This window comes from Colobus angolensis, unplaced genomic scaffold, assembly GCF_000951035.1.
Source record: "Colobus angolensis palliatus isolate OR3802 unplaced genomic scaffold, Cang.pa_1.0 Scaffold1, whole genome shotgun sequence".
NCBI lineage: Eukaryota > Metazoa > Chordata > Mammalia > Primates > Cercopithecidae > Colobus > Colobus angolensis.
Genome location: NW_012110918.1, coordinates 16,973,254 through 16,996,408, shown reverse-complemented (window position 1 = coordinate 16,996,408; position 23,155 = coordinate 16,973,254). Strand labels below are relative to the sequence as shown.

General features: G+C 48.0%; 1 protein-coding gene across 1 annotated transcript in view; it reads right to left on the bottom strand.

The window, feature by feature from the left end:
• RPTOR (regulatory associated protein of MTOR, complex 1) overlaps positions 1-23,155 on the bottom strand; it is a 400,798-nt gene that overhangs the window by 285,028 nt on the left and 92,615 nt on the right. The gene's annotated exons all lie outside the window — the stretch shown is intronic.

Below are 23,155 nucleotides of genomic sequence, written 5' to 3'. Positions count from 1 at the left end.
AACCGAGATGCTTCAGCAGAAACACTCTCTCTCTCTCTCTCTCACACGCACGCCCATAAATTTGATTATTGGGAACATTGGCGCTTCCTACTGTGCCGAGCCTGGAGGAAAGGCCATTGGCTGCTGGGCGGCACAGAGGACGAAGAGCACAGGCTGTGGAGGGCACTAAAGGGCAGGAGGGGCCCGTGGAGCAACACGTCAGAGACGGTGAGCCCAGAGGAAGCAGGATGTGACTTGGACTCTGAGAAATGAAAGAAAAAGAAGAGAAATTCAGGACACAGCAAAACAGAAGACGAAATACTGGGCCACGCTCCAGGGCCCACACTCTCCCCAGGGCCAGATGCTTCAGGGGCTCAACATGGAGGCAACCGACCTCCACGATCACTGACCCCGGTGAGGATAAGTTCGAGTGTGCAACCCAGCTCCACCACGGAGAGGGTAACCAGGACAAGTGTGTGCTCCCCTAGGACCAGACAGAATCTGTTCCCCTGACCAAGCAGACCCTCGTGGCTACCAGGGAGGGTTTATGCTTAAGAGTAATCAGAAATGAATGTGGGGGGAGTTGGGGGTCTGATATCAAGGGTCCTGCAAATTCAACAACTGCTGTGTGTCGTCCACAGGCAAACGCCAGGTGCTGCCACACTACACATCTATCGTATACCAGAGCTGAATGTGTGTGTGGTTTGCAGATGACTGCCTGGTCAGGAGCTGGAGATACATCTGTTACCAAATGGATTACAACTCCTGCCCTCCTACAGCTCACAGTCGAGTGGGGAGAGATCCTAAACACAATAAACACGAAAACTGCACAATGTGTGAGAGGTAGCGAGTGCCATCAAAAAAGGAGGGTACAAATAGAAAAAGACGAAGCAGTGGGCAGGCATCATGCCAAAATTGAGTGCTGACAGCAATGCTCTGGATGGATAAAAGGCTTAAAAAGGTCAGAAACAGAAAAATCTAATGGCAACAGTGGCATGACAGTGAGGCTTAAGTATAAAGACTGAGAATTAGAACAAGGAGTGGGAATGGAGAGGAAGGCGCAAATTCCCAACATTGACAAGGGACGGGTAGGACCTGGTGACTAAGTGGACCATGATAAAAAGAAGAGGGACAATTTAAAGGCGATGTTCTCTGTATGATGGCCAGAAATGAGATGGTTGTGACAAGAAATTGGCTTAAGGGCAAACTTTACAGTGAACAAGAAACCAAGAAACCTGGAGTCTGGTCTGGAGTCGATTTCACTGAGCAAGTCACTTCCTCTGTCCCAGACTCACCACCTTATCTTTCAGATGAGGGTAATGGTTTTAAACTATTATTCAGATCTCTTGTAGATCTAAAGCTATCCAATTTTAGGATGAATTCCACTTAGACAAGACAAATCTAAAGATACTGAGTCATGTTGTGGACTGTTTCAAATACGCAATTTGAGCAAAGACCGAGGCCGGGCCTGAAGAGGCATTCAGAAATCAAACATGAAAGTGACGACAGAAGAACAAAAGAGATGAATTATTTGAATAAGTATCAGAAAAAAAAGAAAGGGAAGAGGAAAGACAGATGATCCACAGAGGGGAGGAGCTCCTGGTGCAGAAGACTGACCCTCCATGGAGAGGTCTGGGGGTCACCAGGGTGCAGGGGAGAAACATAACAATACGTTTTAAGAATGAACGTTCTTAATGTTCTTAACGGTGGCTCACGCCTGTAATCCCAGCACTTTGGGAGGCCGAGGCGGACAGATCACCTGAGGTTGGGAGTTCGAGACCAACCTGACCAACATGGAGAAACCCCGTCTCTACTAAAAATACAAAATTAGCCAGGCGTGGTGGTGCATGCCTGTAATCCCAGCTGCCCAGGAGGCTGAGGCAGGAGAATCACTTGAACCCGGGAGGCGGAGGTGGTGGTGGGCCGAGACTGTGCCACTACACTCCAGCCTCAGTGACAAGAGCGAAACTCCGTCTCAAGAAAAAAAAAAAAAGAATGAACTACTGTACGCAACAGGGACAACATTCAGGGAAGTTCCCCAGAAACCACTGATGCTATTAACGCAGAAAGGGCAGCACTCCAGGTGTTCTGTGACTTACAGAACCCACGGAAGGACAAGAGAAGCAGAATTTGGACTCAGCTTTCAGGGACGGCAGAAGGTCAGGACGAGTGGCCTGTGCAGCAGCTGGGAAATGCCCCCTACCCACATTCCCATGCCCTAGAAAGCCCCAGAAGCCCCCAGCCCCTGGCTGCTCCCGCTGAGCCAGCAGAACCGGCAGCTCCCACCATCTCCCTCGGTGCACACTCAGGGCAGCCTGGCCTCTGGCGAGCGTGACCCTGAGCAAAGCCCTGGCTGCAGGGGCACCTGGCTCTCCAGCCTCTGTAGGTGTGAGAAGCACCTGGGAGGCAGCAGACCCACAGCACTGCCACAGCTCTTTCTTTCACTGATATTCAACTTGTCCTTTACAGAACACTGGACAGAATAAAATTTGACCTTTAAAACAGTTGTTCTTCTCTGAAATCATGGAAACGACATTCTCACGCCCGAACCCGAATGCGGACAAGCCGCTGTCCTGAGACTAAACTCCAGCAGGACCCGCTCTGCCTGTGATCCCTGGAGCAGCCGCTCTGCTGAACAAAAGGTTTCCAACAATAAGCAATGAGGAATAACGACTGCCAGGTAGCTGGACAGAAAAGAGGAGATCCCTGAAGAGCTGGTTTTCATTTGTAAACGCACAAGCACACGGCCGAGACCTGCTGAGGTGTGCAGACATGGGAGGCGAGGGTATCATCTTTTCTGACACTGGTCATTGTTTTATCTTGCTGTCTGCTTGAGAGGAGGTCCTTCCTCCAGAAGTCTGCAAGAACGGCCGTGGCCGGCTCTGTCTGGGAGGACAAGTACCTGCTGAGGGGACAGGGCACGAAGACCTCCCGCTGCCACCTATCAAAGGCCTTTCTGCAAAGAACACAAGCCTCTCTCTGACCTCGAGCAATACTTAGAACCCGGGCCTGCCAGCCTAGGAACATGATGAAAATCATCTAACTCTGTACTTTATAAAGGCTAGTAATGAGTAAAAATGGACGGAGATGGAAGAACCTTGGAGATTACCGGGCAACCTCAGTAGCCACCCTCGTTGACAAGCTGAAAACAATAGAACTCAATGAGATAACGTTTGTCGAGTAGAGGCCCAACCTGCCTCTCCGCTACCCCTCAGGCCTGCTACACTAAGGGAAATGCGATAACTGTTTACTGCTACAGTATCTGAAACCTGCACTAAAGAACAGGGCAGATTCGATGCCCGTGCCTGAAACCAGACATTTTCTCTGTGCAGTTTCCATGTCATCTGTTGGCATCAAACCCCCTGTGGTTCCAAAATCCCATCTGAAGGTCGTTCTGCCCACGGCATTTTTGTTGTTGACAAAATGGCAAACCCTTGCAGATCTTCCCACTTAAGTGATTTCACAAAAAGGTTAACTTGTTTCTAAATGCCAGGCTGCCAGTGGGAACCAAATGAACGGAAAGCAATCACCGGCCTGGTTTTATGTGCATTGTCACAATCACAATTACACTGCTCATTCCACTGAAAATCTTTCAAGTTACCTCTGCAGGCTTAAGTCCAAACTGCAATTAGTATAAAGCAAATGAAGCAGCCTCCATGTTTGTTCCATGAAACCACAAAGAATATTAACGTTCTCTCCCACGTGCCAACAACTTGTTATCTTGGTCCCAAGAGACTCAGCTCAACAAAGGTCATGGGTACGAAGGGCTTTATTTGCTATGACTTTCACTACATCTTTAAAACGGGAAGATAAATTATGCAACTTTATTAACTCTGGGCATCTTAGTCAAAATAGTCAAGAGAAATAAACTTTGAAAGTGGTATGAGTAGAAAAAAGGGCGCCTTACAGTGCTCTTGTCAGCAAGGAAGGTGATCCAGTCCTTATCCTACATCCACTCCAATACCTAGTCCTTACTCCAGTAGGAACAAACGCACAGTCCAGCCTGCTCCTCTGACTTCCACTGGAATGTCCACTCACACTTCCCCTACCTGGCCTGGCCCTGGTCTCCCTTCACTCCCAGCTCAGACATCACCAACTCTATGGAGCTTCCCCCGGCTGTCCCCCTCCCGTCTCTCCAAGACCCGTCTAACTCTTCCAGTGTGGTATGGACTCACTTCCCTGCCTCCCTGGGAGGCAACAAGCTGTACTGGAAAGATCAACACGCACCGGGGCAGGAATCCAGCAGAATCTACCATCAGCACTGGCACAATGGGAAAGGGATGTGGAGACGGGAACGCCTTCCTCCTAGGGTTATTGGGAAAATCCAGGCCCTGATGAAGCAGTGTCCTAACCACATAGAATGCCCTCAACAAGTGCCACCTACTGCATTCCTTGAGCAGACAATTCCTGGAATGCTGTTGGCTTGACTAGAAAGCCTTCTCTGGGGATACAGTAGCGGCCTAGAAGGCTCGATCAGAGGACACAGCAGTTATTCACATGACTTCTGGTCAAGAGAACTCGCCATCCACCTTCACAGACTGCATTCTTCCTTTCATGGCACCGTCTCAGTTTACCGTTCACGCCTTAGGCGGGTTCGCGGACTGCTCGGCTGCCCATCTCCCCATGAGGCTCTGCCCCACTACAGCAGGGGCAGTGCTGGGCGCTGCTCACACAGGCTGAAGCACAGTGGAATCCCGGTAAACATCTGCTGAATGAATGAATGATGTTTATTTTCCCTATCAGACTTAGAATTCTTTGCCAATAGGAGGTATCACTTATTGTTACATCCACAGCAACTAGCAAAGTGACGCATACATGGCCAACAATCAACTTCTTGCTGCGTTCAACCAAGTAGTCATTTTCATCCTTGCACCCTTCCTGCGCCTTGCCCAGGGCTGTGATTAGATTCAGGGTCACTTGTTTCAGCCTCACCTATACTCACAGCAATGACCTAACTCTCCAGGTTCACCCTGGAGACACCGGTAGCTTGTTCTAGCACCTCTTCTAGTCTCCATCTTCTGTGTCTGCAGCAGGCTTGATCGAGGGAGAGGGAAGAAAAGTCTTCTTAAACTCATAGCAAGGAGAAACAGTTGATAATAAACATTTATTTTGGCAAAACCAACTTTGGAGAAGAGTAGTATTTTAGGTAATATCAAATGGCAAAAAGATTTTTAATATTTCATACTAAAAGGCATCAAAAATACAGCTCTTTGAGGGAGAGTCACTAAAAATAAAAGGTTTGTCCTTCCTTCTCAGCCCAAAAGTCCCAGTCAAGGCACGGTAAGCATTTCACAACAGATGCAGGATGCGCGGGCACAGGCAGACGGGAGCGAGAGATCTCAGTGGCCTCCAGGGTTTACGAGACAAGCAAGACTTCCTCCAACTTTCCCACGAAGATCTTCCGAGAGTTCTTCATACTTTATATCATTTCTAAAGAAAGATTTTCTCAAGAAGAAAACGGGCAGCGTGGTTAGGATGCACGCCGGTAATGAGGCACTTCCATGCCTCCCTCCCTCCTCTCCAGGAAACTCAGGTCTTTGATGTGTGACAACCAGCAAACCACCTAATTAGGAGGATGGGGAGGAGCCCAGTAAAAATCAGAGACAGCAGGTGGGAGGGGCCCCTGCACCCTCGGCTGACAACAGCAAAAACAGGTAAAGTCCTGGCCCAAAGATCTCAGTTATTTCCTTTCAAATGTTTTCATTGACAGATTAAAAAGAGGGAAGAAAGGAGGCAGAAAGGGGAAGGGAGAATGCAGAGAACAGAAGCAGGAGAAAAAGGTCTCTGCAGCTCAGGGAGAAAAAAGCCAAAACTTTTTTGTTCCTTTTGAGGAGTAATGCAGATTAAAACTATATCAACATAAATTATGTTAATATAAACATAAAATTTATGAAAGTATATTTCACTTTGTAAGAAAAATTCCAACTCCTTCTGAAGCAAATGAACACTATAAATTTATCTCAGGCACTTTAGAGTTAAAAACCCACATTGTAATAAACAGCCCATCTCCTAATCAGGCAAACTCCCAACAGCCATGATTCCTCTGGAGACACGGACTCCCTTCTCGTTCACATCCCTTCATTAACCAACACTTCGCAAGCCTGCCAAGGCCAAGGATTCTGAGTGCTACTAAGTGCTTCTTAGGAGACCAGCAGGGACGGAGGAGGAGGCAGAAGGAGGGGCAGGAGGAGAAAAGGGGGAAGAGTGGGGGGAAGAAGAGAAGAAGGAAAGGAGGGAAGAGCAAGCACTGGAAGGGGAAGAAGAAGAAGGAGAAGGGGGTGGGTGCAGGGAAAGCAGGGAGGAGCCTGGAGGATGGGAGGCCATCGAGGAGGAGAGGGTGAAGCAGAAGCAGCAGCAGCAGCAGCAGCTTCAGTGGGAGGGGCGAAACCCTAGCACCTGAAGCAGAGAATCAATACTGAGTGTAGAAATTATTTTCTCAGGATTGCTTCTGTTACTTAGGGAACAAAAATAAACACAGCTAAATGCATTTGTGCTGGGCATTAAAGAAGAAATCGTATTTTTAATCATTAAGAAAGAACAGGAAGCCTGGAAGCCCAGCCCCCGTAAGCACGGATAGGACAGCAGACCTTCCAGGGAATGGGGTGCTCCACAGCCGAGATGGTGTGCACGTGGGAGCCCTCTGCCCTAAGTCGTAAACACTCCATCACCCGAGTCCCTCCCAGACGCAGCCCTGGAGGAGGCCTGCATTTTGCTCCAACAGAAGTGAGTCCTCCAAGGGTTTCTGTCTCAGCCATGACAGGGTAAAGAGCAAAAGCCCACGCGGCTGTCACGGGGAAGATGCAGAGCAGGGGAGCCTGAGGACCCTCAGAACAAACACCCAGCGCAGGACGCTTCTGTGCCAAAGCAGGGCAGGCCAGCCCATCTCGCACACACATCTGCTTGCACACATGCACACGCACAGAACCACTCTCAGGAAAAGCAGAGGAAGGCACGAGGCCCAATCAGGACAGGATGAGCTCAGGAAGACAGAGGAGGCTGTGACTGGGGAGGGGCTCAGAGGGGGTTTCAAAGGCAAAGTCACCTTCCATTTCTTAAGCCCAATAATGCATGAAAACAATTCATTCTATTATTTTCCACACGGTACACAGATCCACATGCACACTCCATAATAAGCACAAACGTAGGCACAGGCTCCCTTCACTCCCTGCCATTCAGGAACATGCCCCGTTTGAGGGGAAATAATGTCAATATCTCACCTAAGAATTCAAAGACAACCAAATACCTCCCAGCTCACTGACGCCTACGCTCCCATGTCTCCAGAGTGCTGGAGGGAAGTGTAAGTAAGATTCCTCGCAGATTGCCTGGCTTTGCAAAGAAAGAGATGATTGTTGTCATTTTTGTCAATTTCGAGTGGCTTGCAAAATATAACCGGAAACATAGAACCACCCAATGACCTGCAATCCCATACAGTCAAGAGAAATGAAAATATATGGTCCACACAAGACTTGCACCCCAACAGTCACGGCAGCTTTATCCCTAAAAGCCAGTCACTGGAAAGAGGTGCGGTGTGAACCTGCGGGAGAGGGAGTGTGGATGCACACCGCACAGACGTACAGGCTCCGGAGCATCCAGCAATGAGCTGCCGCCTGGACGAGTCTCAGAAGCCTCACCCTGCGTGAACAAGGCCAAACGCAAAAGCAAAAGAATACATCACGTGTGGTCACTGTAGAAAAAGGTCAAAAGTAAGTGAGGCCACCTGGGCAAGATTATGACCGGGAGGAAAGGCTGGCAAGGCTGACTCCACCTCCCTCCTAGCCTCACAGGCGGCTGCCCTCACCCATTGCCGGATGCAGGCACAGCTAACCATGGGAGGAATTCAGTCTGCAGTTGAACTTTAAAGCAAGGATGACAACAGTCCCTCCCTAAAACTGGTCCCCTCCTGGTTCAGGGACTGAAAGCACCTTTGTAAGACTATGGAAAGCCACAAGATTAGGATTATGTGAGGAGTCTGAATTCTGCTAAGATGTAAATGTCGCTAATGATACCCAGCCATCATCCCTGGCTTGCCTTTCTATAATTCCTTGCTGCTCAGGAGTCGTGGCCAGAGGTTATAAAATTTGTGACTTCTCCAATTGCCCCTATAGGGAATAGCACCATTACAAAACCTAAGCTTGGTCTCTTGAGATGTTTTTCAGAGTTTTGCATTCTGGCAACCAACTGACCCCACCTGGACCCATCCTGAGGCCCCACCCAGAGGCAGACTCAGTGCAGAGGACCATTTTCCCCACCCCATGACTTCACCCCCCGCCCCCCGCAACCAATCAGCAGCACCCATTCCCCAGCCCCTGCCCACCAAATTATCCATAAAAACCCTAGTCTCTGCGTCCTCACAGGGGCTGATTTGAGTAATAATAAAACTTCTGTCCCTCCACCTCATGGCTTTGAGTTAAACTCTTTCTTTCCTACAATACTGCAGCCTCCGTGAATTGGTTTTGTCTGTGCAGCAGACAAGACGAACCCATCGGGCAGTTCCGTGGGCAAAACTAGCCTCTGGTGACAGGAGGCAGAAGGTGGCGGGCCTCGGCCAGGAGAAACTGACTGGAAAGGGGGACTGAGGGAGCTTTCTGGGGAGTGGAAATGTTCTCTATCTTGCTTTGAGTGTGATTAAACAGGAGTATACAATTGTCAAAACTCATCAGACTAAACACTTAAGATCTATGCATTTTACTACATATAAATGGCATCTAAAAATTGCCTGGAAAAAAGTTTTTAGAAAGGCATATGAAAAAGGGGTATTCTAAACTTCAAGAGATTTACAGAGACATGAAATACACAAAATGGAAAACAGAATGGCCCTTTCTGTACACCTCTCAATCTGTTGTTTTGATTGTGAATTACTGAGGCCCTGGTGTGCAGCACCATGAATCTCGAATGGTGTGGAGTCCAAATGCCACGAGACTCTCAGCAACTCCATTCATCACAGCCGCTGTCTTGGAACTACTGGATAAAAAACCCATCCTGGGAGAACCAGGAGGCAACAGAGAGCAACTCTCTCACGCACCATCCTAAGAACCCACTAAGAAAGGGGGTGGGGGGTGGAGGATCCCTTTCCTAGCAGCAACAGAAACTCTAAGAAGAAACTTAATAAGACGTGCATAGAGCACCAGGGAGAGACACTCCTACCTCATCGACAGACATAAAAAAGCAGAGCTGAATAGCCCAAGAAGCCGCCACTGCCACGGCTGCAAAACACCAGGTCTCCCCAACTGACCTACAAGCTCATACCACCCCAATCAAAAGCTCAACACCGTGGTAGAGAAGGGTTGCTAGTTGGGGCCTGCTAGGAGCAAAGAGAGTCCTGGGGCTCCCACTCAGCTCCTCTGCTGAGACCTAGAGAGCTGGCCTGGCCACAGCGGCCTCCACCTCTGCCTCTCCGGCTCTGCCTTCCCAACAGTGAACTCCATCTGCTCCTCACAGCCACCCGCCTTGTGCTGAGACTGGGAATTGCTCTCCTCCTCCTAATCCATCCACAATCAATACAGACTTTGAGAACAAGGCACTTCAGATCTCCCCCAAATCTTAAGATTTCACCAAGTCAGCCATGCTCACACCCTAACTCAGCTCATTCAACCCCTGCCACTTCCAGTCCTGCTCCCATGCTCAGGGGCCAGGGCCGACAGAAGATGGCAGCAGGAGAGAACCTTAAGTGGGGTGGGTTGGCAGTGAGACTTAGACAACGAAGAAAAAGAGCCCGAGAAAGATGAGCGGGCCCAAGAGGAGGAAATACAGCAGAGAGAGAGGAAAACGGCCAAGGGCAGCTGGGCTGGGGGTTGGAGCTTGACCTTGACCTTGCCTTGTTTCCAGCAGGTGAGCCAGAGTCACAGGGCACTTTAGGAAGCTGATTGGGGGTGGCATGGAGGAGGCTCCTGCTGAGAGAAGGGTGGGGAGATGTGGTGGGGAACGATGGGAATGGGGGGACCAAGGGGCTGCCTGCATCCGGGACAGTGGCTGACCATCCTTCCAGCAGTCAGTCACGGTGAGCACGGCCAGCAGGGGTCACTTAGGACTTGAGGGAAGGACGGGACTGCCTGTACTGCCAGGAGTGCATGGCACTTGTTAGTCCCTTGCTGCAAAAGGGTAGAATATAAAGAAAATGGGAAACGGAATTTTCCCGGCGTGCATCCACACTCCCTCTCCTGCATGGGTGGCGAATGGGGCTCTGGGAAGACCTGCAGGAGGCCAGTCATCATCAGGCTCTTCCTGGAGCTCCACTCTGTCCCCAACTCTGCTCCTCAGAGTGTGACTATAATTTCTACAGAACAGATGCCACTTTTTCATAAACTCTAGGGTGCCAAAGGTTGTACGATGCATCACTGTCTTCTATGTCACTAAAGAAAAAACTGCCAATTAAACTATGACATGACATAACACTTTCTCTTTGAATGGAATTTTTATCTGATACTTAGTAAGAAGAGCTATTATCAACTTACTCAGACATGTTTCTCATTTATCATTCTTTTCTTTTTTTTGAGACAGAGTCTTGCTCTGCCGCCCAGGCTGGAGTGCAATGGCGCAGTCTCGGCTCACTGCAACCTCCATCTCCTAGGTTCAAGCAATTCTCCTACCTCAGCCTCCTGAGTAGCTGGGATTACAGGTGCCCACCACCACGCCCAGCTAATTTTTGCATTTTTAGTAGAGACAGGGTTTCACCACATTGGCCAGACTGGTCTCGAACTCCTGACCTCAGATGATCTGCCCACCTCAGCTTCCCAAAGTGCTGGGATTACAGGCATGAGCCACCACGCCCAGCCTCGTTTAACATTCTTATGTGACAAATGTCACAACCCAAAGGCAAAAGTCCCAAGTGGCTCCTTCTGCCTCAAAGTCCCCTTCCTACTTTGAGATGACACATGGTGAACAGGTATTTTAAATTAGTTGCCTATTATGAAAGCAAAAAATAGTCATGGTTTTAAAACAGAAGGCACGTAGAAGGGTTTTGTGTAAAAAGGTAAAAGTCCCATTCTGCATCTGCCCCAGGTCACGGTGACAAACGTTCTATGCTTCGCCTCATTTGTGGTACCCTTGCCCCTTAAAATCACATTTTATTCTGGAGTCAGATTCTGAAGTCAGTACAGACCTGATTCAAAACGTATTCTGAGGCCAGGCATGGTGACTCATACCTGTAGTCCCAGCACTTTGGGAGGCCAAGGTGGGTGGCTCACCTACAAGGAGTTTGAGACCAGCCTGACCAACATGGTGAAACTCTGTCTCTACTAAAAATACAAAAATTAGCTGAGTGTGGTGACACATGCCTGTAATCCCAGCTAGTCAGGAGGCTGAGGCAGGAGAATCGCTTGAAACCGGGAGGCAGAGGTTACAGTGAGCCGAGATTGCGTTACTGCACCCCAGCCTGGATGACAGAGCGAGACTCCGTCTCAAAGAAAAAAAAAATGTATTTTGACCCAACATGCTGCTTTCAATACTAGAATGAGTCAACACAGCAAGACACCAAGAGGTGAAGGAAAACAAGAACGACTAAGGAAGCCACAGGCTGATGTCCCCCTTCCGTGTTCACTCCATGGCATCTGAGTGAGTGGAGGAGGGGCAGATCCACCGACTTGCCCTCCATCTATCTATGGATCTACCCACCCATGTACACATATGCCACACCCACCTACACACATTACATATGACAAGCAGGAATGGCTGACTCCTATCAGTCATATGTGCATACACTAAAACTGTTGAATACAGTTTCTTCTTTTGCATTTTAAATTTGATGTATTTTAAGCTGGGCACGGTGGCTCACACCTGTAGTCCTAGGTACTCCTGAGGCTGAGGCAGGAGGATCACTTCAGCCCAAGAATTCAAGGTTAGTTAGCCATGATCACACCACTGCACTCCAGCCCGAGTGACAAAGCAAGCCACCACCTCTACAAAAAAAAAAAATTAAAAATTAGCTGGGCATGGTGGCACACATCTGTAGTCCCAGCTACTCGAAAGGATATGGCAAGAGGAGAGCTTGAGCCCAGGAGGTTGAGGCTGCAGTAAGCTATGACTGCATCACTGAACTCTAGCCTGGGCAACAGAGCAAGACCCCTCTAAAAATATAAAAACAAATAAATAAAAATAAATTCTAAAAAAACAAAACATATGGCTCACACCTATAATCCCAGCACTTTGGGAGGCCAAGGCAGGCAGATCACTTGAGGTCAGGAGTTTGAGGCCAGCCTGGCCAACATAGTGAACATAATGAAGCCCGGTCTCCACTAAAAATACGAAAATTAGCCAGGCATGGTGGCACGTGCCTATAGTCCCAGCTACTCGGGAGACTGAGGCAGGAGAATCGCTTGAACCCAGGAAGCTGCAGTGAGCCAACGTCACGCCACTGCGCTCCAGCCTGGGCGACAGAGCAAGGCTCTGTCTCTAAATTAATAAACAAACTATGTTTTAGATTATCTTCCCGTAACAGAAATAAGTCTTAAATAATTCTGTGTTCTGTCCAAGTCTGAAATCCTTCTGAGGGAGGAGGATTAGAAAAGGAATGCTTGGTAACTTTCTTTTTCTTCTATGCTTATCCATTTATTTTTCTTTACTATCTTTTCTGAGGTCAATTATGGTCATTTATATTTTCCTAGAAAATTATGCATCGCATACAAGTTTTCCAATTTATCTGCAAAGTTTTGCAAAGCACTCTTTTATGACTCTCGATTTCCTCAACTCTTGAGTTATTTCTCCCTGATTATCTGTGCTTTCTTCTTGAATTTTGTTGGAATTTAGCTAAGATTTTTGTTTATAAAAACAAAACTTATAACTAAAAATTCTACACAAAGATGACTTGACCTTAGGGCATGTTCCAGTCTGGGGTAAGCAGCGTGTTGATTAAGGAGCCTGCCACACATGCAGCCCTTTAGAAGAGACCCTTCCTTATACAAGCCGTGAGTAATCCTCCCGGTTCTGCCATGCGCTTTAAATCCCGCCACCCAGCCCTCCAATCACAGGTGATTACAGAGGACAGCCTCACTCCCTCAGAACCAACCTGCAGATGGGCCAGTTACCCGGGGGACTGCATGAAGCTAAGCAGAGCTGATCGGCCTCTCTAGGTTGGGAAGGCAGTGGACTGCACTCAGTCTTCCACGGACTGGGCTGGGAGCCCACTGAGCGGAGCGCCCTCACCGCAGCCCGTGCAGCCGGGAGCCCACCGAGGGAAGCACCCTCACCACAGCCCGTGCAGCCCTCACCTGGGAGGGTCTTTCCCAATGTCCGCCTCCATGGCTCCCCTGTTGTGCCTCAGCACCTGCATCAATGGCCCTCAGGCATGCCCCCAGTTTTCTGTGTTTCAGACACCACAGCGTGGGGGAATCTCCAAAATGAGGGTATGACCCCCTGGCCTAGGGGCCACATCACAGGGCACTGGATCTGGCACACCCTCTCTCTCCTCTTGCTGGAAGTAAATGGTACCACCTGAGCCTGGCATCTGGCATCTGTTCTCAGGGACTTTGAACCACACACTCCCTTGTCCCTGGGTGGCACTTGTCTGTCTTTTACACGGGCCATACAGCCTGGCCATCCATTGAAGCATCAAACACTCTTGTGGGGGAAATTTAATGTTGAAAATCCAGTGACACAATGCAGTGGGCAGAGAGCGGAAGCTGAAGCAACAGAGGAAAGGTCAGGAGGTGGTTTAGGACCAGGGACCACTAGCATGTGAGCACAGCTGGCTCCTGTGGGGACCCCTGGGCCCAAGCAGACAGAGTCCCATCAAAGATGACTACTTCAGAAAGGAAGCACCCAGCCCTCACGCACAGGGAGGCGTAGGAACGTCCTGCAGGGTGACTGCCGAGTGGGGAACAGAGACCCACAGGGCTGCAGCACAGTGGAGACTGGGCAATGGCGAGGACACGCACCCCCTCCTGCCGAGCTCCTGGTCCACCATGAGCCTCCAACCCGCACCCAGACTTCACAGAGGTCCAGCTCCTTAGCCACTCTACCTGCACTCACCCCGACAGGAGCTTTCTCCCGACATACACTCCAGGTGGAGAGACCACAGCTCTAAGAAAACCAAAAGACTCCTAACGAAAACACACAGGAATCTTAAGGGATTGGTATTAAATTACACACTATATATATGATCAGTATAGTCAATAGTCACAGAACCTCTTTTCCTTTTTCAATTAGAGACAAGGTCTCACTACGTTGCCCAGGCTGGTCTCCAATTCCTGAGCTCAAAGGATCCTCCTGTCTTGGCCTCCCACAGGCATGAGCCACAGTGCCTGGCTGAACCTCTTAATAGTTTTATGAAACAAATTATCAAGACAAAGGCTCTTTTAAGAATTAAATGTTATCATGAGGCTCTCAGCAGACACCACACACATTATTTGGAAAGGAAACAAGTCCTCACAACAGAAATTATACCTTATTCAACTGAAAAGTCTCCATTTTGAACTCTTAGAACTCAACAATAAAGACAAACAGCCCAAGTAATAAATGGACAAAGGACTTGAATAGACTTTCCTCCAAATGGCCAATAAACACATGAAAAGAAGGACAACGTCATTAATCACCAGGGAAATGCAAACCAAAACCACGTGAGATGCCACCGATCACAATAACAACAATGAAAGAAACAGGAAGTCACAGATGCCTTGGGAGGATGTGGAGAGACTGGAGCCCTCATACACTGCTAGTAGACGTGGAGAAACAGTACAGCCACTGTGGAAAATAGATGGGGAGGTAAAACACAGCGTCACCATACGACCCAGCACTCCCACTCCTGGGCACAGGTCTACACAAACACGAGTATGTACATATTCATCGCCAAAAGGTGGAAACCACGCAAAGTGTCCATCAACAGATGAACACATAAAATAGAAATGTAGGATATCCATACAATGGTTTTTCAGCTATAAAAAGAGTTGAGGCTGAGGCAGGATGATCACTTGAAGCCAGGGGTTCAAGACCAGCCTGAGCAACAAAGCAAGATCCTATCTCTACACATGCACACACAAAAATGATTAAATTACTGATACATGCAATAACATGGACGAATCTTAAAAACATTCAAGATGCGAAGTGAAGAGCCCAGACGCACAAGGCCACATACTGTACGGCTCCGTTTGTGTGGAGAACCTAGAACAGGCATCTCCAGAGACAGAAGGCAGACTGCGGGGAGGGGAGATGAAAAGTGACTGCCGATGCGTTTTGGGTTTCCCTTTGGGGTAAGGAAAGTGTTCTGGTACTAGGCAGTTATGACAGTTGCACAAGGTTGCAAAGATGTTAAAAACCAATTGAGTCGTACTTTTTTTTTTTTTTTTTTTTTTTTTTTTAGATGGAGTCTCACTCTGTCGCCCAGGCTGGAGTGCAGTGGCGCAATCGTGGCTCACTACAACCTCCACCTTCCGGGTTCAAGCAATTCTCTCACCTCAGCCCCCCAAGTAGCTGGGATTTCAGGCGCCCACCACCACACCCGGCACATTTTAAAAATATTTTTAGTAGAGACAAGGTTTCACCACGTTGGCCAGGCCGGTCTCCAACTCCTGACCTCAGGTAATCTGCCCACCTCGGCCTCCCAAAGTGCTGGGATTACAGGTGCAAGCCACTGTGCCCAGCCGAGTTGTACATTTTGAAACGGTGAACTTGACGTTACGTGCTTTATATGTCCATTTTTTAAAAATCTCCATTATGTGCGACACCAACAAGTAAATTGTGGACATTTGGGAGGGAGCTGTCCAGAAGCCTCCGTGAACACCCAAATTCAAGAACACCGCTGTGACATATGGTTTTCCCTGCAAAATGAAATCAGGTCCCGCAGACACTTTGAAGTGGCCGTCCCCCTCCAATCTGTTATTGATCGTTTCCCCCTTGATCAGCACTTTCCAACTTGGCTGGAGCGGGATTTTACAACTCTTCCTAGTTGCATATGGTGAGCATACGGTGGGTTCCTCATCGTCACCTCCAAATTTAGCTTTCCATTCTTTAACACATCATCACATCTTCCACTTTCTGACTTCAAAGCAGCACTTCCAACCCTCGCCCGGCACCTGCCTGTCCTTCAGAGCCATCTCCACATCGCTCTGTATCACGGTCCCCAAGTTAACTCAGGAAACACACATGGCACGTGAGATCTGTGAAACCACGACAGCTGAGCTACGGTTTTAGTCCCAGCCTGACGGTGGGGGGCCCTCATTTGCAATTTGTCACACACACAGACAACTCCCTTGTTAAAGGGAACATGATGATGAGAGATAATATCTTCAAGAGGCCTGTTAAGGACAGAGCTAAGCCCCTATTTCTCTCTAAAAATATTACACTTCAAATAGGTCAATTAATAGAGGAGAGTCAGGAAGAGGAGATACCAGCAAGAGGATAAAACCAGAGACAAGGCAGGATGGGGAGGGGCTTAAGGCAGCAAGACTCCAGGCAGAATGTTCTGGGAGTGGCCTCCACCACCTCAACCATGAGGGTGAGGAAGGGATAAGGGACAGAAAGGGACAGGAAGTAAGGATCTGATGACCAACCACCATGGCCTCCCTGGTGCAAATGCTTTACATACTTTTATTCTCTCCATTAATTCTCATTTGCATGTACAAATCTTAAAAGTAACTTGTAAATAGTAACTTGTGAAAGTAACAAGTAAATAGTAACTTGTCCAAAGTTACATTTCTAAGAAGTGGCAAAGCCAGAACTAAACCAGTTCACATTCTTTCCACAGTTAAGCTCTCCCCCCCACACCCCTCAGTGCACTGGTAGAGAGGAGACCACATTTCCCAGGGAGTTTCCCTGCCAGTGAGAGGGGTGCGCCCACCCAGGAAGGGAAGGAGCAGCGAGCCCAGCACGAGTCTGTGCACCTACGAGGCAGAGGGGAGGAGGCGGACTCCACCGATCCTCCCTGGGCCGTGATTAAACTGGCTGCGGCCCAAGCTACAACCCACTCTAGTCAACACACGTGCTCTTCAATCCCAAATGGGCTCTCCAGCGAATCCCCTCGGTGGTCTCGGAGAGCAAGAGTCCAACACAGGGCTGGCCAGCAAGGGCCCCTCCGGGACCAGCTCCGACGGACTGAAACCCTGAGGGGTCTAGTCACAACTGGCTGCCATCCTCCAGGCGGCTGCAGAATGATGCCTTTCTTTCATTCTTCTTTCTGTAATGTGTTTGGTGTGCCTAAAAGAATTTATAGGTCACATCACTAAGGTACCTGGAGGGATGGCAGTGGGTGGGAACACCTTTACACTCTGGTACAATTGGTCTAAAGAGTCCGGAATAAACTGCTTTGCATAATCTAAGCTCGCTTCCAGAAGCTGCTTCCAATACCATGGCCTCTGGGGACAGGGCAAGGCAGGAAGTGCGTGGGCAGAGATGACTACGAAGGCTTCTGGCTGAAGAGCATGAATCAGAATTCTCAGTGAACACGGCACGCACGTGTAAAAGCTGTCAGGCGAGAAGCGCTAGAAAGGGGGGGAAGACGAAGTGGGAGAGCACTGCTGAGGCCAAGGCAAAAATATAAGTAAAATGTTGGTCATAGAACAGTTCTTAACTTTCTGGGCAGTAAGCAGTTAAGTGAAACTGTCAAAACACAACAGTTAACCCCAAGACAACCAGAAGATATGGTCTGTACCATCCTGCAACTGTAACGAGTACACAGGCAAAGTGCTTCACACCAGGTACTGAATTATGCAAGCTGTGAGCCATCCACCCACAGTTCTGCCTTTGCCCATGAGTCCTCATTGGCAGCTTGTCACAGAAACTCAAGGTGGATGAAGCCCAACCTTAGGACCCACAGAGAAGGAAGTCAGGTGAGTGTGGGCAGGAGGAGGGAGGGCTGGCGGCAGGGCAGACAGCAAGACAGGGATGGATGATGGAATGGTAATGGCATCAGGGTAGCATGCCAGGGGATGCTGCCAATCGCAATTATAGGGCCATTTTCACCAGCTGAACTGGACTGTCAATTTGGAACTAATGTCGCAACGTGAATGCCCTAAGCAGGAGTCACTGTGAGTAACAGTCCACCTTGGGCTGTTCCAGAAATAGCTCTGGAGCACCTCCAGATGTAGGATACAGTTCTAGGGCAACTTAGCTGCTTCTTCCCCGATTATCCACATCTGACCCTGAAAATCCTAAGAAAAGGTAGAACTCACTTATTTATGGGTCTTCACTGCATCTGTATTAGCCCATTTCCACGCTGCTGATAAAGACATACCCGAGACTGGGAAATTTACAACAGAAAGAGGTTTCATAGACTTAGAGTTCCACACGCTGGGGAGGCCTCACGATCCTGGCGGAAGGCGGGCAGGCGCCACTCACATCTTACATGGACGGCGGCAGGCGAGACAGAGCTCATGCAGGGACGTGAGGCTTATTCACTACGGACAGCAGCACAGGAAAGACCCGTCCCCATGATTCAATGACCTCCCACCAGGTTCCTCCTGCGGCATGTGGGAACTGTGGGAGTTACAATTCAGGATGAGGTCTGGGTGGGGACGCAGCCAAGCCGTACCGGCCTCCATCTGCAAAGTGCATCCCAAAACATCTGGGGGTGGGGGGCACAGGCAAGCGAGTGGCTTGTGCTGATACCAACTGCTTTGCCCACAAAGCAGAGGCCTGTCTAATCATCCCAGGGAAAAGAAGACACGTGGATCTTAGAAGCCATCCGTGCAGCGCTCCCCAAAGCCAACCCAGCCGCCTGACTAGGCGCCTTCCACCACACCTAGCGGCGGGAGCACTCAATACCAAGGGTTTCACAGTTTGTCGCACATGGCCACACAACACTCCCCGTGAGGCGGACAGGTCAAGCAGCAGCCCCATTCAGGGACAAGGAGAAGACGTCTGGATTCCAATGATCCTCACTACAAACCCCTATACAACATGGAATTACACATAAACACGCAGTTCTGCAAGTGACACTTGTGCCTAAAATCCAAAAGACACACCTGTTCAGCCTCCAAAGTAGAGCCAAAACGGTCCACCACTGGCCTTGACAACCCCCTTGCTCCCCGAACCCTCTCCTCCCAACAGGAGGTATAGTCATCAGCTTCGGTTCCATCAAAGCATCTCATAAAAGCATACAAACAACTCGATTATCAATACCACGGAAAGGATGATTGTCATTTACATTAAAATGCAATAACAATTTCTACTGGGCTAATGAACCAGATCTTGGGAGCTGTTTTGTTCTCTCCTTGAACATACTCTGCTTGGGGTTAGGCACTATAAACAACATGTTTATCTAACGGTAAAACCAACTTTCATCCCTTAACCACAAATTAACTGTGACACATCTGAGAAGCACGCTGAACTGAAGGGAAGCTGGCATTCAAAACCTGTTCACTGTAATCCACAAACCAGGGCTGTGCGTGGATAACTAAGAACTGTTGGCCACATGGAAACTGACTCAACCTGACCGCTCAGCTCCCTGGAAGCCCCACAGCTGCCACACAGGACTTGCTGCCTTCACTACTCACAGACCTGGACAAGATGAGAACGAGTTCCTACAACAGCATGGCTCCGTGACTGAGGAGCACCTTCCGCCGCCTCCTCTAGACACGCCTGCCCGACGGACGGACTCGGTCAGTGGAGGCACCGCCACACTATTTCATCTTCCTTAGTAAATGATACATATTCCCATAGAAACTTATTTTTAAGGCACCGGAAGAATTAAAGTTCACCCCAAGTAAAGAGGTGTGGCCTCTGCTCCTGGTGTTGTCCACTCTCTCTGGGGAAAGAAGGACCCAGAGAGCGAGGTCCCTCCTGTTTGCCTTTTTCCACAGGCTCCAGCTCCCAACTTCCATCCTGTACTAAACTGCCAGAAAACCCAATTTGTTAGAAAAATTCTCTTAAAAGATAAATTCTTCACTGTATGCTCCCAGCTTTATAATAATCTCCTACTCCCAACTCCCAATAAAACTTTCATTTGAGACTTATGATGGAATGAGTGAGGTTTTACTGCAGAATTTTCCACTGAAACAACGGTCGGCATTTTTCCTCCAATCTCTGGCAGAACACAAATCTATGCACCGACGAGGTAATAAGGCAAAGCCTTAAATTTAATCAGAAGAAACATTTCATCAGTGGCAAACTGATAAATCATTTAGAAAAGGGCTCAATGGGCCTAAGCAAGGAAACACGGGCCAGACAGTGGCTGGCAGCCTTCAGAAAAAATATAATCACCATGGTTTCTCTCAATTCCTTTTGAACTGGAATCACCTATATCAAAAGCTAGAAAAATGAAGAAGAACAAGTCCAAGCGTTCCAGCATCGGCAAGGAAATCATTAGAGGCTTCCAGGCACCACTCTGGTGCCACCGATGGGGGTCCGGCTTTCTGCACCTCCTGGATGGACGCTACCGGTGAGGAAACAGGCATTTCCTACTCTGCTCCCATCCATGACAGCGTGGCGGCAACAACTCCGGCAAACTTTAATGAAAATAACCTCATTTCCATTCAATGACCCAAGGTTTTCCACTCTTGCAATAAAGGACACAGAGAAAGAGAAAACCAGATATATGGGTCTTTCCATCGAAGGCCTGGGAAATTTAATTACGCCCCCATTGTTTTACTGCAGATGGCACATCAGCCTCTTTTTATTACTGCAGAAACTCGAGAGCCCTGTAGAGTGCAATCAAGTGGTGCGTGTTTAGCCTCGCAATGTTTCAAAGGACCCTGATTTACAGTCAGGAACCAGGCCCCTTGCACACAAACATCTGAGCTTGCTAAGTATCTCCTGTTTTGTGCAAACTCTAGAAGGCAGCATGAGGTCTGCCCCACACTGAGAGCCGCGCTATCTATGCCAGGCCTCCCTCCCTCTGTCCTGTAACCCACGGAAAGCTGTGAGGAGAAGTGTACCACGCGCACCGGGGCAGGTGCTATTATTACCCAGTGCATATGGCACAGCCCCACGCTCACACCAGAGAGCCGGTCAGAGGTATCCTGTGACATCCGACACCTTAGGCTAATTTCTAAAATAGATGAGGCCCACCCATGGTTAGTATCAGGAAATTTTTAAACATTTTTATTGTACTTAAAAATGAATGCAATAGTGTTGGCATTTGAAAAGCAAATATTAGATATCCATTGTTGTGGTTTTGCTTCCTGAATGCAGACAAAAGATCCCACTCTGTGTGCATGAACAGCTTCTTTCTAGGCTGCAGCGGATACTTTATTCCAGATTCCACTTCATAAATCAGCCCAGATGGGATCCCGCCTGCGCTGGTACCTTTTCCGAAGCATCCTGTAATCTTGACACATTCTCTATCGCACCAGCCCTTCAAATGATCCCTTACTCAGAAAATTATTTTGCACATCCATTCTTGAAATGTGGCCAACTTTAACAAATTTTCCCAGACTACGGATCATCCAGAGGACTGCACCCCTTTGCACCTGTGCCCGCCGTCCGAGTAAAACTGTGCCACTGTCACAGGAAGGGAATCCTCCATCCCGCACTGAGTCTGCACTGTCATCTTTCTGGCTGTCATCACTGACCCACATGGAAAGGTGGCCTTCCCTACCTCATGATGCCTCTTCTCAATGCCATGGAGAGATCTGCTCCTAGACAGAAATTTAGATTAAAAATAACAGATGCCACTTTAGAAGATTCCATTTCCTGTCAGCTAGCATCAACAAGCTGGTATCTACCAAGCAAAACTAATAATAAAGCTAGCAGTAAATCAACTCTTAGCACTCAAAAAAAAAATTGTAAATCATAGCAAATGGAATACACATACAATATCTTGAAATATTAAACACATGTATTCTGAAAGGCTATATTTCCTTATCTAATAATTCTTGGAAAAGAAGAAACTAGTTATAATGGCAGAGACTCGTTCTAAAAGAACACAATTGGTAGATCTGAATTTATTGGGTTACATTCTTTTTTAAACAAATGTATCTAGTAAAGCGCAAAGGTACACAGCCAAACCCAGGAAATGGCCAGAAGTAGCCAGAAAGGCATTCCTCTGAATTCCCATGGTGCTGGTTAACGACACGCCATATACCAACACGGCCACATCTTCCAATACTGCCCCACACTCCTGTAAGCGCCCATCTCACCATGCGGAGACCCCAGGGTACCTTCAAAGTCTTCAAAGAAGCTATTTTCTACAGAAAACACAAGGCATCTCGACCACATTTTCACAGGACTCCGCCATCCAAATCCCTCTCCAGTCCTCATCTCATCCCCAAACGCACTGCGCTCTCAAGAAAAAGGCTATGGCACGTTTACATAAACCACCAAGAGGCAACGAATTTGAGAGAGGAAAAAGTAAAGCCATTAGGCATCAATAAAAAACCCATGAAGACACTGCCTTCTAAAGAACAAAAGTCTGCTGTTATTGACTTGACAAGTCGGTAATGCAAAGCATAAAGGTACACCCTAAGACAAAGGTACACCCTAAGACACAGAGATACTTCCTAACAGTTAGCTCACGACTGGAAGCAACAGCAGAAATGACCTAAGGACATTTTTAAAGGCAGGAAAAAAATCATTTTTGGCTATTCTCTTACTCTAAGAATGTAAATAACGTATAAGGAATCCCTAAATCCCAGATTATGTGGATAAATGATCCACAAATCAAAATTCCAACCAAGTAAGTGTTCAAAAGGTTGCATAAATCATGTGTTTCCATGAGGCTTACATCAAAAAGGGGAGAGTAAAACTCGCAGGAGACGCGCAGGTAAGGCACCTTCTCAACCTGCACTCTTCATTATGTTCCTTTAGGTAACTCGAGTCCCCACCACGCAAAGCTGAATACAGGGCACCTCCATAAGCACCCAGATTCCTAGTTTTTTTATGAAATTTATTAAATCTCCAAACCAGTTAATAAGAAAGGCTAAAGGTCTTTGGGTGGATTACAAGTAACTTAAGATCTTAAAGGCAATTTGACACAGTTATATTCTATGCCACTTTTCTTTAAAAAAAAAAAAAAAAACTGTAAGATATAAGCAAAAAAACCCACAACACGCTAATTGGTAACTGGCTAAAAAGAACCTTATCTTTTGAATCAAAGACAAAGTGTATAATAGGTGTCATCTTTTGAATGTTGGGTGCTTCTTGCGCAACTATTTGAAAACTGAAGACACGAGGAAGAGCATTAACTAGTTGAGGTTAAAGAAAAATTATTGAAAATACATTTCCTGAGAAAAATTAAAACCATGGTTAAGAGCAACAAGAATACTTTTTCTTTTCTAAAAATCTGGAACAAACTTAAGTAAAATAAGTTGGACTG